Raw genomic sequence first — 14,110 nt, forward strand, 5'->3', positions numbered from 1 at the left:
TGGTCATAGAAAAGGCTTGGCTTTTGAATGTATAGGAGAGATTTTAGTATGGACAAAAAAAGGATGATATAAATTTTTGAGTTGATTGAACAATGAAAGCTTTTGAAACTAATATTTTTGCACTCCCCTCCCCAATTAATATACTGTGCTACTTGATGCAATATTAACTCTTCAACCACACAACAAACTTTTAACTTATTAGGCTAACTTTATACAAAAAAAAACATTTAAATTACTACCCTATCCATATATGTGTTACAGATAACATGCAATTGCTGAATAAAATGTCTGTCTTTAAAACTAAGCAGAACTATTGGAGAAAGACGCTTTTTCTTTGATTTCAAATGGCAAGACTCAGCTGTCACGCTTCTGGATAAGTAAGATTAGAGAATATCACTGACAGAAACACAACTAGATGACTACATAGTGGTCCCAAATTACCTTCTCCTCCTCTTAATAGTTTAAAGACAGTTCAACTGGTGCATGCCTCAGGCTAGATCAATGTATGTCAAACAAAACAACAAAGTCTTGAAAGGAATGGGAAAGTTAGCAAAGAAGTGTTGCTTAGAGCACCTCAGGAAGCTTGTTGGCACAGTGGATAGAGTACCAGGCATGGAGTCAGGAAGACTAATCTTCCTGAATTCAAATCTGGCCTCAGAGAGAGGCTATGTGACCCTGGGCAAGTCACTTTACCCTGTTTACCTCTGTTTTCTTCTCTATTAAGTGAGCTGAAGAAAGAAATGGCAAACCACTCCAGGGTCTTTTCCAAGAAAATCTCAAATGGGGTCACAAAGAGTCAGATGTGACTGAACAATAAAATGATGACTCTCCAGAAGAAAATGATGTCTATCAATAAATAGGCAGACAAAAACAAATCTAGCCACCACTAGCATCTGGATTCGGATGATATTCTAAACTGAGAATCAATTAGAATTCTCTTTCATTTTTTAATATACATCCTTCCAAACACTGGCATAAAGAGTCCTACCTGTGAAGATTACCTTAGTCTTACAAAAGATTACATTGGTCCAGATATGATTCATTTAAGAAGCAGCATTCAGACTGACAAAACAAAGTTACATCTTATGTTAGCATGCACATTGGATAGAGTGTCAGGTCTGAAGTCAGGAAGATTCATCTTTCTGAATTCAAATTTGGCCACAGACACTAACTGTGTGACCTTAGACAAGTTGCTTAACTGTGTTTGCCTCAGTTTCCTGATCTGTAAAATGAGCTGGAGAAGGAAATGGCAAACCACTCCAGTATCTTTGCCAAGAAAACCCCAAACAGTGTCATAGAGTCAGACACAACTGAAATGACTAAACAATAAAAAAATTAGCAATGGGAGGAGGGAGCATAGTTGGATGTTATTTCTATCTGAAGACAGACTGGATATGGTTGTAGCACAAAGAAATAAGTGACTGTTACAATTACTTTCATAATTTCAGTTTTAAAAATGTAAAATTTTTATTCAACCCCATTCCTAGCTTTCCAATTTAAAGATAAGCTTCTTTAGTACCTTGGTGTGTCCATGATTTCATGTGTTGGTACTACTTCCACTGATGCAGATCACATCCCCTCTATGACTTCTTATCAGATATGATTCTTGTACCAGTGACCTATAAATTCTTCAAAGCGACTGTACCTTATATACCAGAAGAATGGTTTGTTTGTTTTTTAATATCTACCTCAATAGTAACAAAGTACAACTCAGATTATACATCTTTCTTTTTCATCTAGGAGAGACATAGTATACTGGAGTGGATTAGCATTCTGGATTTGGAGTCAGGAAAACCTAGAATCATACTTTGCTTCTAGCACTTACCAGCTGTGTGGCCATGAATGAGTCATTTGTTCTCTCCGAAACTCTTTTTCCTCATCTATAAAATGGGTATAATAATCTCTGTTCATAGTTACTGCCACATTGTGTTGTTTTGAGGCTCAAATGGGACTAACATATATATACGTATATGTATATATATATATAGCACTTTTTGAAACTTGAAAGTAAAATATAACAACCAAATATTATCCTTATTATTATTCATTATATGTGACTAGCCTATCCCCTTTTTAATTCTTTAGGACTGAATTATAAAAGACCTTTTGAAAAATAAATATGTACACACAAAATACTTTTAGAAGCCCTAGAAGAGAGCATCCTATACATTGATTACAGTGTCTGGAAAATCTATGGAAGATAGATATGCATTTCATAGGGTGACAAAGGGATGGATGGGTGGTGACCTTCAGTACACCCACATTGATGAGATCACAGAGAAATTGAAGTATATGGTAGAATCTATAAGTACTTAAAACACAGAAAGTTGCAAAATCTTTCTACATCCTCTATTCTTTTGGAAAATTCTTTTTGGCGTGTGATAAGTTACTTTCTCACTTAGAGGGGAATGACAGTGAATTGTATGAACTCAAATCTTACAACTTTTAGATCATTTTAGGTTATTTCCTCTGTTACATTGTCACACAGAACTCTCTTCAAAGGGACCATAACATAATAGTCTAAGGAATTCTGACAAAATTTCCCTATATTCCTGGGAGATTCAAAGCATTCAAAGCTAATATTTTTTTTTTCCTTTGGGAATTTCTATTTCATATTTGACAATACAAACTACAGGGAGATACTGGTGTAATTGAATAAGGAAATGAAAGTGTCTGGTACCAGCAATTAGGTTAATTTGTTTTTAGTGAACCAAGAGAACCAAGCCATTGGAATTTCTCATATTGAGATACACATTTTAATTTTATTCAATTCACAGTTCCTGTGATCAATTTGTTGGAAATAACTCTACAGAGAAGTGTGGAATATCATGAAGAATACTCTTCTCCTACCTCACCCCAATTTAACACTTTGGAATATTTATCATAATAAGAGATATAGAATTCATATAAGCACTCATAGAATGTGTATTATTTATATAATATACATACACACGTATTCATATATAAGAAAAATTTAAAAGAGCAGGATGTCTACTGAGCTATATACATTTTTTAATTCATTTTTTTAAAACAAATATTTCCTATTTGTCACAAGAACCATGTTCAAACAAACCATATTTTCTAAAGTGAAATGTCATTTTCATGTTTTCTGACATAAATTCAGTGGTGGTATCATCAAATAAAAAGGTGATGCCTTCTTTCCTGTTCTTAATGTCCAAACACACCATATACCACACTAGAGTGTATGATAGCCCAGGAATTTTATAGCAAATAACACCCAAGCAACTGGAAGTAAATTTTATATTTCAGTTGCACCACAGAGAGAACTGTGCTGCCCTAGAACCACTTTTCATATATTTCTAGGCATTCTACTTACCATTCAATGGAGGAACAAGGGTTAGAAATCTGAGGGTGGCTCCAAATACAATAACTTCCTTTTAGGAAGTTTTACATGAGTAATGCTGATGGCTATGCTGGTAGTTTTGTTGCAAGGCATATATTTAGGCAGAAAGCCTTAAGAATAAGGCTATAGTCTTATTTTAAAATGAATTATAGCATGACATTTGTTAAAATTGTATCTGTCCTTTAATATGTTATTAGATGTAATTATGAAGCATTGCATAAGTGCTATATAATTTGATGCATAATAAAATACTTATAAATAGAATATTTGCAAAATGAGTTTCTAGCTTTGGGGAAATGACTCTTAACCGTTGTAAAGATAGTTGGTATACAATTATTTCTCAGACAATGGTAGAATGGCAAAAAAGCCAACTTGCTGAATTTGTAAAAGACATCACAATATTGAACCTGAAAAAGTATGGTAACCAATATGCTATTGTGGATGCTGTGGAAGACTCTTGAGAGTCGGTTGGTGATATGACAGATGTCATTTAAAAAAAAAAAAGAAAAACAATCTCCCAAAAAGGAACATTTAATTTTTCTTTTGTAGGCTTGTTTGATGTTTACTTGCCTCTGCTAAGATCATAGAATCTTATAATTGTAAGGAAAATCAGAGGTCATTTCATGTAGCCCCAGCCCCATCCAAATCATTACTCCTATCTACAAAATCCAAAATCCACTTGAACTTTTTAGTGAGAGCCTTTATTTGAGTACTTCCCTAGAGAGAGCCTCTGCCAGTTTTAGAAAATTCTTATTGTTAAGAAATTTTCCTTATATTGAGCTGAAATCTTTCGCCTTGTAATTTCTCCTCATTAGTTCTAGTTTTTATTTGGGGGCTAAGGAGAACAAGTATCATCCTTCCCTCCCATGACAACCCTTCAAATATTTGAAGACACTCATCACATCCTCCTTGTCTTCTTTTCTGTAGTTCCTTCAATTGATCCTTTTTATTATACAGTTTTTATTTCTATAACCTCCATCTGCACCCCTTCTTTTCAAGTACTATAGATTATGAATATCACTTGTCAAATGCGATAACTTAAACTAGAAATATTATTCCATGTGGGCTCTGACTAGCATGGGGAACTATGGGACTAATCCCCCTCTTGCTCTTGTATTCTTACCATTTTGCATTTACACTTTATATTAGATTTCTTTCTTCTTCTCCTGTTTCTCTTTTTCCTCCTCCTCCTCCTTTTTCTTTTTTCTTCCTTCTTTCCTTCCTCCCTTCCTCTCTTTCTTCTCCTCCTCCTCCTCCTCCTCCTCCTCCTCCTCCTCCTCCTCCTCCTCCTCCTTCTTCTTCTTCTTCTTCTTCTTCTTCTTCTTCTTCTTCTTCTTCTTCTTCTTCTTCTTCTTCTTCTTCTTCTTCTCTTCCTCCCCCTCTTCTTCTTCCTCTGTTTTCCTCCAGTTTTGCATTGATGCCTAAAACTAAATTATAAGTCCTCTAAAACTTCCACATTTTTTCAGCATCAATTACTTTCTAGTGATATCTCCTTCCCTATCCCACATCCTGCACAATTATAGCTGGCAGTTGGTTTTTTAACCCAAGTGTAGAACTTTACATGTAGCTCTGTTAAACTGAACTTTGTTAGCTTCTGCCCACTGTTGCAGTTATTAATGTCCTTTTTGTGTCTCAATTCTGTTCTCCACTGTATTATTTATACTTTCCAGTTTCATGCCAACTATAAACTCCTCGCATGCTCCTTGAAAAGAACGCTAATTATGTCTACATTTAAGTAATTAAAATAAAAAAAAGAGAAGGGCAAAAGACAAAACCATGCAACATACTACTAGGGCTTCCATAAAGGTTGGCATTAAGCTATTAATAGCCATGTTTTGACTTTGGACAACTAACCATTTCTAAATCCACACAATTGTACTATCATCTAGGTTAATATCTATTTTTTAGTCCCCAAGAACAACATGATACTTTGCTAAATGCTTTACATAAATATTATGTCCATGGAATTCTCATGATCTATTAGTCTAACAGTGCTTTTGAAAACAAAAGACATGAGGTGAACATGACATAATTTGTAATTAATGAACCTATTTATGCTTGATTTTTACTTTTTGAAGGATTTATTTAATGTTTTTTAGTTACTCCTCCTAGAATTTTATCAAGAAGTCCTCTTGCCTTTTAAAAGTTCAACAATGTAGACCCAAGTCTAGTCCTGTGTGCCTTTTGTTTCCCATGATTCTGTAAATATAATAACAGCTAAAAAATATTATCCATAAATACATTCAGTGATGTAGTATATTTTGTCTGGGTCATATATTCATCAAATGCTTATATGCCAGGTACTACACTAAATTCTGTAGATACAAACACAAAATTGTAATAGGCCATTCTCTCAAGAAGCTTATATTCTACACTCAGTGAGGTTCATTATATTCCTTTTTGCCAGACTCTTTTAACCATTTTCCTATTAGTCACGTTTTTTATCCTCATGTTAAAGATAATTCTCCTACATAGAGGAAATAGAGGAGTTCTTTCTTCTCTCTAATATACATTGCCGTCTTCCCATCCACACCAATGTTTTGGTTGATTATATCTTGTGATTATATCTTTTCCTTAATCTCTGTAGTCCCAAACTCTTTCCTGAGCTCCCTCTTTTTTCTTTCTTGCTGATCTCATCAGTTCTCATTAGTTCAGTTATTTCCATGTAGTTGACTCCAAGATCTATATATCTAACTCCAGTCTCTCTTCTGAGTTCTAGAACCACATCACCAAGTGCCAATTGGACATATCCAAATGAATATCCCATAGACAATTCAAACTCAACATATATAATATAGGACTTGTTGTCTACCTCCCTCCCTTAAAACCTTCACCCATTCTTCATATGCCCAATTCCTATTATATATATATATATATATATATGTGTGTGTGTGTGTGTGTGTGTGTGTATGTATATATATCACTATCATTTCTTGCATTCATATTTATAGCTTCAGAGCTATTCTTGATTCCATATTATCTCATATATCTAATTAATTGCCAATTTGTGCCTACTTCTACAATATATTTGGCAACCATTTGCTTCTTTTCATTCAGATGGCAACACTGAATTCCAGGCACTCATTACCTTTAAACTGGATCAAACAATAGCCTCCTAATTAGTCTCCCTGCCTTAAGCCTCTTTTCTCTCCACTCTACCTTTCATATAGCTGCCAAGCGATATTCCTAAAGCACAGATCAGAACATGTCATTTACTGGCCGATTGCCCCTTATTATCTCTAGAATCCAATACAAACTCCTCCATTTGGATGAGACCTCCTTTTCCAGGTTTATACCATTTTTTGCCCTCATGCTATCTTATTACACATTATTTGCCTTCAACTGTCTAGCCAATCTGGTATTCTTTCTGTTCCTTATAGACATGTAATACTATCATCCATCTCCATAGTTTCACACAAATTACTCTCCATGTCTGAAACATACTCACCTCTGCCACTATGAATCCCAAGTTTTATTCAAAGTTCAGCATCAGTGCTTGTGACATGAGACCTTCCCTCATTCCTCACCAGCTACTAATACCTACTGCCTCCAAATTACCTTGGATTTACTTTGTATGTATTTTATATATGCTTCTGTGGGGCCTCTATTCTCCTCTGATAGAGCTAAGCACTTTAAGGGTAGGGACACTTCCATTTTCACTTTTACATTCCCAGCACTAGCCTCAGACTAGTCCACTGCTTTAGCCATTTCATACATATTTTATTCTTACCAGATCTTGCTACACTTTTATGTCTTCCCTTACTTTTAATTTCATCTCTGTTGCACCTCTTTTAAAAAGTTGAGTTCAGTGACAAAACTTCTTGTATATGCACATCAGTATTCTTAGGTGTCTTTTTTCTCCTTTTCTCCCCATCATGATCAATCCTTGCTGTCACAAGAATATTAATCTTGGGGGCCATTTCTATTTTAATGTAGTATGATTTGGTACTTATTCTATTTATAAACTCTATTTAAAGTGTAGAGTACTTGAAGTACTATACCTAGAGCCCCCCTTTCTCATCTAATGAACTCAAAGATGGCAGGGGTACAGCCTCCCAAGGTCTCTGTCATTTTCATTTCACTAATCAGTTCCTTCTTATTAATCAGGATCAGTTCCAGAATAATAGTTCCCTTCTTCATTCATCCCATCAGAAAAGATGAAATAATCAGTGTCAAGTCAAGAATGTATCCATTTCTATGCTTTTATGTGTGGGTTGGAGGTGGGGAGGGGAAGAGAGACAAAGACACAGAGGGAGACAGGAACAGAGAAAAAGACAGAGAGAGAGAGAGAGAGAGACAGAGACAGAGAGAGAGAGACAGAGAGAGACAGAGACAGAGAGAGAATGAGAGAGAGGAGGAGGAAAGGAAGGGGGGGGTATAAATTTATAGAAGTAAATCTATTACCTTGTCCAAATGGATGAAATTCCCCAACAGAACTATAGGCTGTCTTTGCCAGCTTTGTGTTCTCTGTCCAGAATTATTCATTTACTCTGAATGGCTTGTGACCTGGATGTCTGTCAAATACTTACACTATAAAATCACCTTTGTTTTTGTGGCTGCTTTTTTTTTTTAACTTTCTTTCGTTGATCCTTACCCAAATGTAATTCATCATGTTTCTCGCCTCCTATTCATGGATATCCACACAAATATATGATATCATATGTTTATATCACTTCCATTCCTTCTATTTAATGTTCTTTTTGGACAACGCATTCTGTGTTTCAGTCATGTCTTTCCAAGTCTCTGTGATATCTCTAAGGTCGTATTTATCTCCACAGTATTAAGTCTGCAGTTTGCTTTATTACCCATATACTGGGTACTGCTTTATAGACATCAAATTCCACAAGCATTGTTTCTATGCCTTTTTCCTGTCATTGTTTCCTGTGAATTACATGCTCTTTTCCTCCTGAGACATGTCTGCTGCCCCTATTTTATTTAGTATTTGCATTTGAGTACTTTTTCCCCCTCTCTTCCACCTTTTTCAGGTTTCTTTAGTCAGATTAGCCATTCTTTTGGTAAACATATTTTTCTGACTTCTCACCCTCTCAGTCACCCCACATTTCCACTCATTGTGCCAAATCTTTACATTTCCACGATAGCTCACACATCTTTCCCTTTTCACTGCTCACACAGCTACTACCTTAGTTCAAGGTATCATCACCTATCACCTGGATTACAGTATTGTAATAATATCTTAATTGGTCACTGTACCTCAATCATCTTTCTTCTCCAGTCCATTCTTCACACAGCTGTTGAACTTATTTCATGTCAGTATTCTATTCAATAAACTTCAACAGCTCTTTACTATCTCCAAGATCAAATATAAACCTCTTGGTATTTAAAACCCTTCACAAGCTGGCCCTAGATCACCTCTCCAGACTTCATGCCCTCTATGCACACACTGTGGTCCACCCAAACTGGCCTTGTTTCTTCTCACAGGTGCCACTTTATCTTCTGCTTCTATGGCATTGTAATTATCTCCAGTGCTCCCACTTCACTACATCTCTAGGAATCTCTAGTTTCCTTTTAGGCTCGGCTAAAGCCCAACCTTCTACATACAGCTTTTTGTGGTAACCCCTACTGCTAACAGGGCATAGCTCAGTTTCAGACACACAGAAAGTACTTAAGAAATGTCTCTATTTGTCTCATTAGCTATATTCCATCTGTAGCAAATAGTCTGTCATTTCTATATTTTACACGATAGCCCAAAAAATCAAATCCTGTTTTCTAATACCATCTTCCCAGCTAGCTCTTTAATTTTTCCATCCTACTTTCTTTTCTAACATCCCCATCTTCAAACAGCAGCAGTGAAGAAAACAGTGTCTGTGTCTCTAAGTCCTTGCAGCACCATTGCAATATTTACAGTGCCCTTGATCACGATCAAGACAGTGACTGTAAATATTGCATGACATTTGATAACAAAATATAACAATCTCTCCATATAGTGGACAGAACTGAAGCATTTATTTAGACACCAGAAAACTGAATCCCAAAACCAGTGAGCGGATTCTATCATAGTACCAAGGATATTAAGAAGCCATAATGATACTGAGAGCCACATACAAGATCAATATTTACTCACAAACCTCTCTATCTCTTTGCCTCAACCTCCTCTCTCTCTCTCACCATTTCTCTGGCTCTGACTTCCAGCTTCCTGAAGGCTCTGTTTCCCTTCAGCAAACTCCTCCCATCACAGGCTCCATGTGACTGCATTCAGCCTATTGGGGGCAGAGTTTATTTTCAAAGCAGGGGAAGTTTTGTTTGTTTTTTTTACCTTAGGTAATAGGGGCAGGGAAGGTATTCAAACTCAAATTCCTATTCCCATTACAATCTTTCAGTTTCCTACCTAGGTAGCCACCCTCCTGGATATTCTTCCTATGTATTCTCTGGCAAAATGATTTGTTCCCATGTCCAGTACAAGTTTTGGGTAGCAGTCCCCAGATTTGACAAGCCTCTTTGTTACATGTAGAATACATTTCCCAGGAAGACAGCACATCTCCCGTTTGTTGATTTCAGGTTAAAATATGAGTACTGCTTAACCTTTCAGATGGTAATTGATACTGCCTCTTGGCATTTGGAGTCAATATCTGATGTTCTGATTCTTGCTGGCACCTATGGATTCCCTTTTTCTTTCTTAGGAGCATTATTTTATATAGAAACTATCTACTGGAAAAAAAAAAAACCTGATCTAATGCCTTTGACTTGTTTTAATTTGAGATCTGAAAGTCTTATTAATGTTGTAGGGGAATTCAATGAGATGGCTGGACAACCAGCCTTCAGGTAGGTGAATTACAAATGTTTGTATATTGGGAACTATTTATCTGGGTTTTTTTTGGAGGTTATTATTATGCTATAACATGTAAAACAAAAGACTAAAAGTTTATACTTTGGTATTTGTATAACATTTCCCCAGAACTATAGTCCTACTCACATACCTCATTGCAGCATGGAAGTGACCCCAGTTTATCAAGAGCTATTTTAGCAGAGGCCCAGCTAAGATTCAGAAGTTTTTTGATATGTACCTATTGACAGATTGTGTGTCTGTTTAGTATTTAGAAAAGAATATCATTTAAAGACTGTGCCACAAATCCAGCCACAGCAGTGGCTATAGTAATCCCAAAACACCACTTATTAAATGAGGAGAGATTATAAACTGAAGTGGTAAAGAGATGTATACTAACAGGAATGGGGAAGGGGGGAGGGAAGAAGGAGGAAGAAAGGAAAGAAAGGGAATAAACCAAGGGAGGGAGAAAAGAATGAAGGGAAGATGGGAGGAAAGGAAAGAAGGAAGGGAGAAAGGAAGAAAGAAAGGAAGGAAGGAAGGGGAAGAAAGGAAGGGAAGGAAGGAGGGAGGAAAAAAGAAAGGAGAAAAGGACAGCTTTATTTTTTAGAGTTCCCAGGGCTCAATGAATAAACGTGAGTAAACCATACAAAATGTTCATGCAAGTTATTTATAGAATTAATCTACATATATGTACTTATACAAATTAATCAATCAATAGAAATTATATGTTTCAATAATTTTTAGATAAGGTTGTTAGGCCAAAACTATTTTAGGTACTTTACAGGTAATAAAATCCACGAAAGAGGCTCAGTTTTGCTGAGTCTTCAGAGGCTCAAAAATCATGGAAATGTCCCCTAAGTTCAACGGTTAGACATTGCGTACCTCAAAGTGCCAAGATTCCTTCAAGTGCAGCCAAGTTCAGTACTGGTTAAACCAATGTGTATTCCCTTTTCCAATGAAAGCATTAACAAGACTCTCTTATTAGCTAACATATAGGTAGGTGAAAATCTACCTAGCTGTGCTCAGGAACAAACCAACTAGTTCTATGTGTGTTTGGGGGAGGGTATAATGGAAGAGGAGTGAAAACTAATATTACATTTACCCCTGGTCTGGGTATTGAGTTCAGTGTTTAACATGGTTACTTATTTCAATCAGACTTTTAACATTCCTCTGAGTTCAATCACATTTTTGGAATGGTTTCTTAACTTTTATCCAGTAGGAAAATTACTGAATGAAATTTTAAAATGCCTTTTCCCAGTTCCCATAAGACCGATTGTATTCTTTTGGGAAATGGCATTTTAGAAAACTGGAAGTGAAATTAAAAAAAATATTAGGAAGGATCTGGGGCACACATTGATTTCAACTACAGATTTACCTATGGATAATGAAATTGATAGAATCAGAAAATATTAGAGATGGAAAGGATGCTATATGTCTTTTCATTTAGATCCAGTTCAGGAATCTCCATCAACTGTGTCACTGCCAGATCATCTGGCCTCTGCTTTGAATAATGCCAATGTTGTGGAACTGACAACATTACAAAGAAGCCCATTCCATTGTTGGATAAGTCTAATTATTAAAAGTTCATCCTTATATTGAACTGAAACTCCCTGAAAACTTCACCTATTTATGCCTTACTTCTCCTTTCTATAGTCACACCTATGTCTATTGCTTTTTTTTTAATTACTCTTAAATATTTGAATCCCATTATTATGTACCCATTCTCAAATTTTCTCTTTTCTAGGATAAATATAACTTCAACTCAATTCAATTAGTCAAGTTAGTATTGTTTACCTGTTATGTATAAGATAGTAGGGTAGACACTACAGGTGTTACAAGTATGAACAAGTTATAATGTCTACCTTAAAAAAACTTACATTCTAATGGGGGGGGGGAGGGAGAGGAATAAGATGTTAAGAAAAGCCATCAGTAATCAATATGCTTTTTTAATTCCCTCACCATCCTGGTCATGCTTCTTTAGATGTATTGCAGATTGTCAATGTATCTCATAAAATGTGGTAAGCAAAGCTCAGGAATTCGAATAGAATAATCATGTCTCTTATTCAATGCAATATTCTTCTACTCATGAAATCTGAAAGTATGATTTTTTTGCTTGTTTGTACCATTAAACTATATTGGGTTTACAGTCAATAAAAACTCTAGAGTTTTTTCCCCTCTACAAATTGCTCAAGACCATGCCTCTCACTGAGCTCTTATGCAATTGACTTTTTAATCCTATATTTAGGACTTTACAAATTCCTCTATGAAATTTTACATTATTTTTAGCTTATTGTTCTTGTATGTAAACCCCTTTTGAAGATGGATTCTGTCTTACAACAAACTGTATATTCCTTCTATTTTCATGTTAACCACAAATTTGATAATCGTAACATTTGTATTTTCAACTCATTGTCAGTATTACTAAATCATTGCATACTTATGATACAGTCCTGTAACAAAACTGAAGACAACCCAGAAAGTCAATACAGATTAGCCAACATTCTTTTTTTCACACCATCTTCAAATTCACCTAACTATATTGTCACTCCATCTGCACTTCTACATTTGTTCCAAAGGATAACCACAAGTACTTTATCCAATAACAAATATATTTTTTCATTAAATTTACTCGATATACCAACTAGTAGTAAGCTGCCCTCCAAAGAAAAAGGAAATAAATTTTGGGGGCATTACTTGTTTTTTTAAATATACTGATTTCTACAGATCACCACTTCCCTTTGTAAATGCTCACAAAATAGCCATTTAATAATTTAAGATTTTTTTTTTTACTAGATCTTGGCATTAATCTAATTGATTTATAACTTTTTGGAATTCACCCCATCCAACTATGGCCTATTTTGAAAATCAAGATCTTTGCACATCTCCAATCTTTTGGCGTCTCTCACACTTTTTTTGTGATTCCTCAAGGCTTACTAAAAACAATTCATTGGTCACAAGTGCATTTTTTTCCCAACAATCTAAGATGTAATTCTGGTCCCATATCATTAACTTTAAGGTTTTTTTAAACTTTTTTCTCTGCTTTATTGTTTTCTTCCTTTTCTCTGTTTTTTTTTTGTTTTTTTTTCCTCTGTTTTCTTTTATGTTTGACTGTCTCTATATATCCCTCTGTTTGTCCCTATCTCTGTCTCCCACTCTGTCTATCTTTCCTTGGATCTGTGGTTTCATAGGCATAAGGAGCTCCTGATAAGGAATTTCCTCTGCCATTATAGACTGAAGACATTTTATATAACGTATAGTCTTGAGGATACTAGGAGGTTAAGGGACTTTCCAGGGTCACCCAGCCAATATATATCAAGTTTTCATGACTCCAACACCAGCTCACCATCCACTACACCATGTTTCCTATGTCCCTTAGGTCTTATTTCCAATATGTCACTAAGTCCTATTGACTACAAAATCTCTTGCATACTTGCCTCCTTTTTCTTCCTACTACCACCACCCAGTATAAGACCTCATTCTCACCCATCTGGACCATTGTAATGGCATTCTACCAGTTTTAATAGTTTCCATCCTCTTATCCTTCCAGTCTGTCCTATACACCACTTCCAGAATGATCCTTCTTGTTCAAAATCTGTTTGTATTATCAAGGCCATAAAATCTTCCATGGTCTACTAATTCCTAAACAAAGTTCAGGCTCTGTTGTCTGATATTCAAAGTTTTCCACCATCTGTGACAATGCTTTCTTTTCATCCTTATCTGCTCTTACTATTCTTCATATAGCCCAGTCAAATTGTGCTCTACCTTGAACAGGTCAAGTGTTTTCTTACTTTCATGTCTTTGATCAAGTTGTTCCCGATGTGTGACATATCCTTCATTCTACTCTTTACCTACTTAATCCCTACTTAAATGCCACCTATTTCCCCTGGGCAGAAATTGCCCTTGCCATCAGACTGCACATATTTGATTTTGTAACAGTCTAATGGCACCTATTATGTAATATT

Source organism: Petaurus breviceps, unplaced genomic scaffold, assembly GCF_028583685.1.
Source record: "Petaurus breviceps papuanus isolate PSGF00001 unplaced genomic scaffold, PetGlider_PUasm1.0 38, whole genome shotgun sequence".
Taxonomy (NCBI): domain Eukaryota; kingdom Metazoa; phylum Chordata; class Mammalia; order Diprotodontia; family Petauridae; genus Petaurus; species Petaurus breviceps.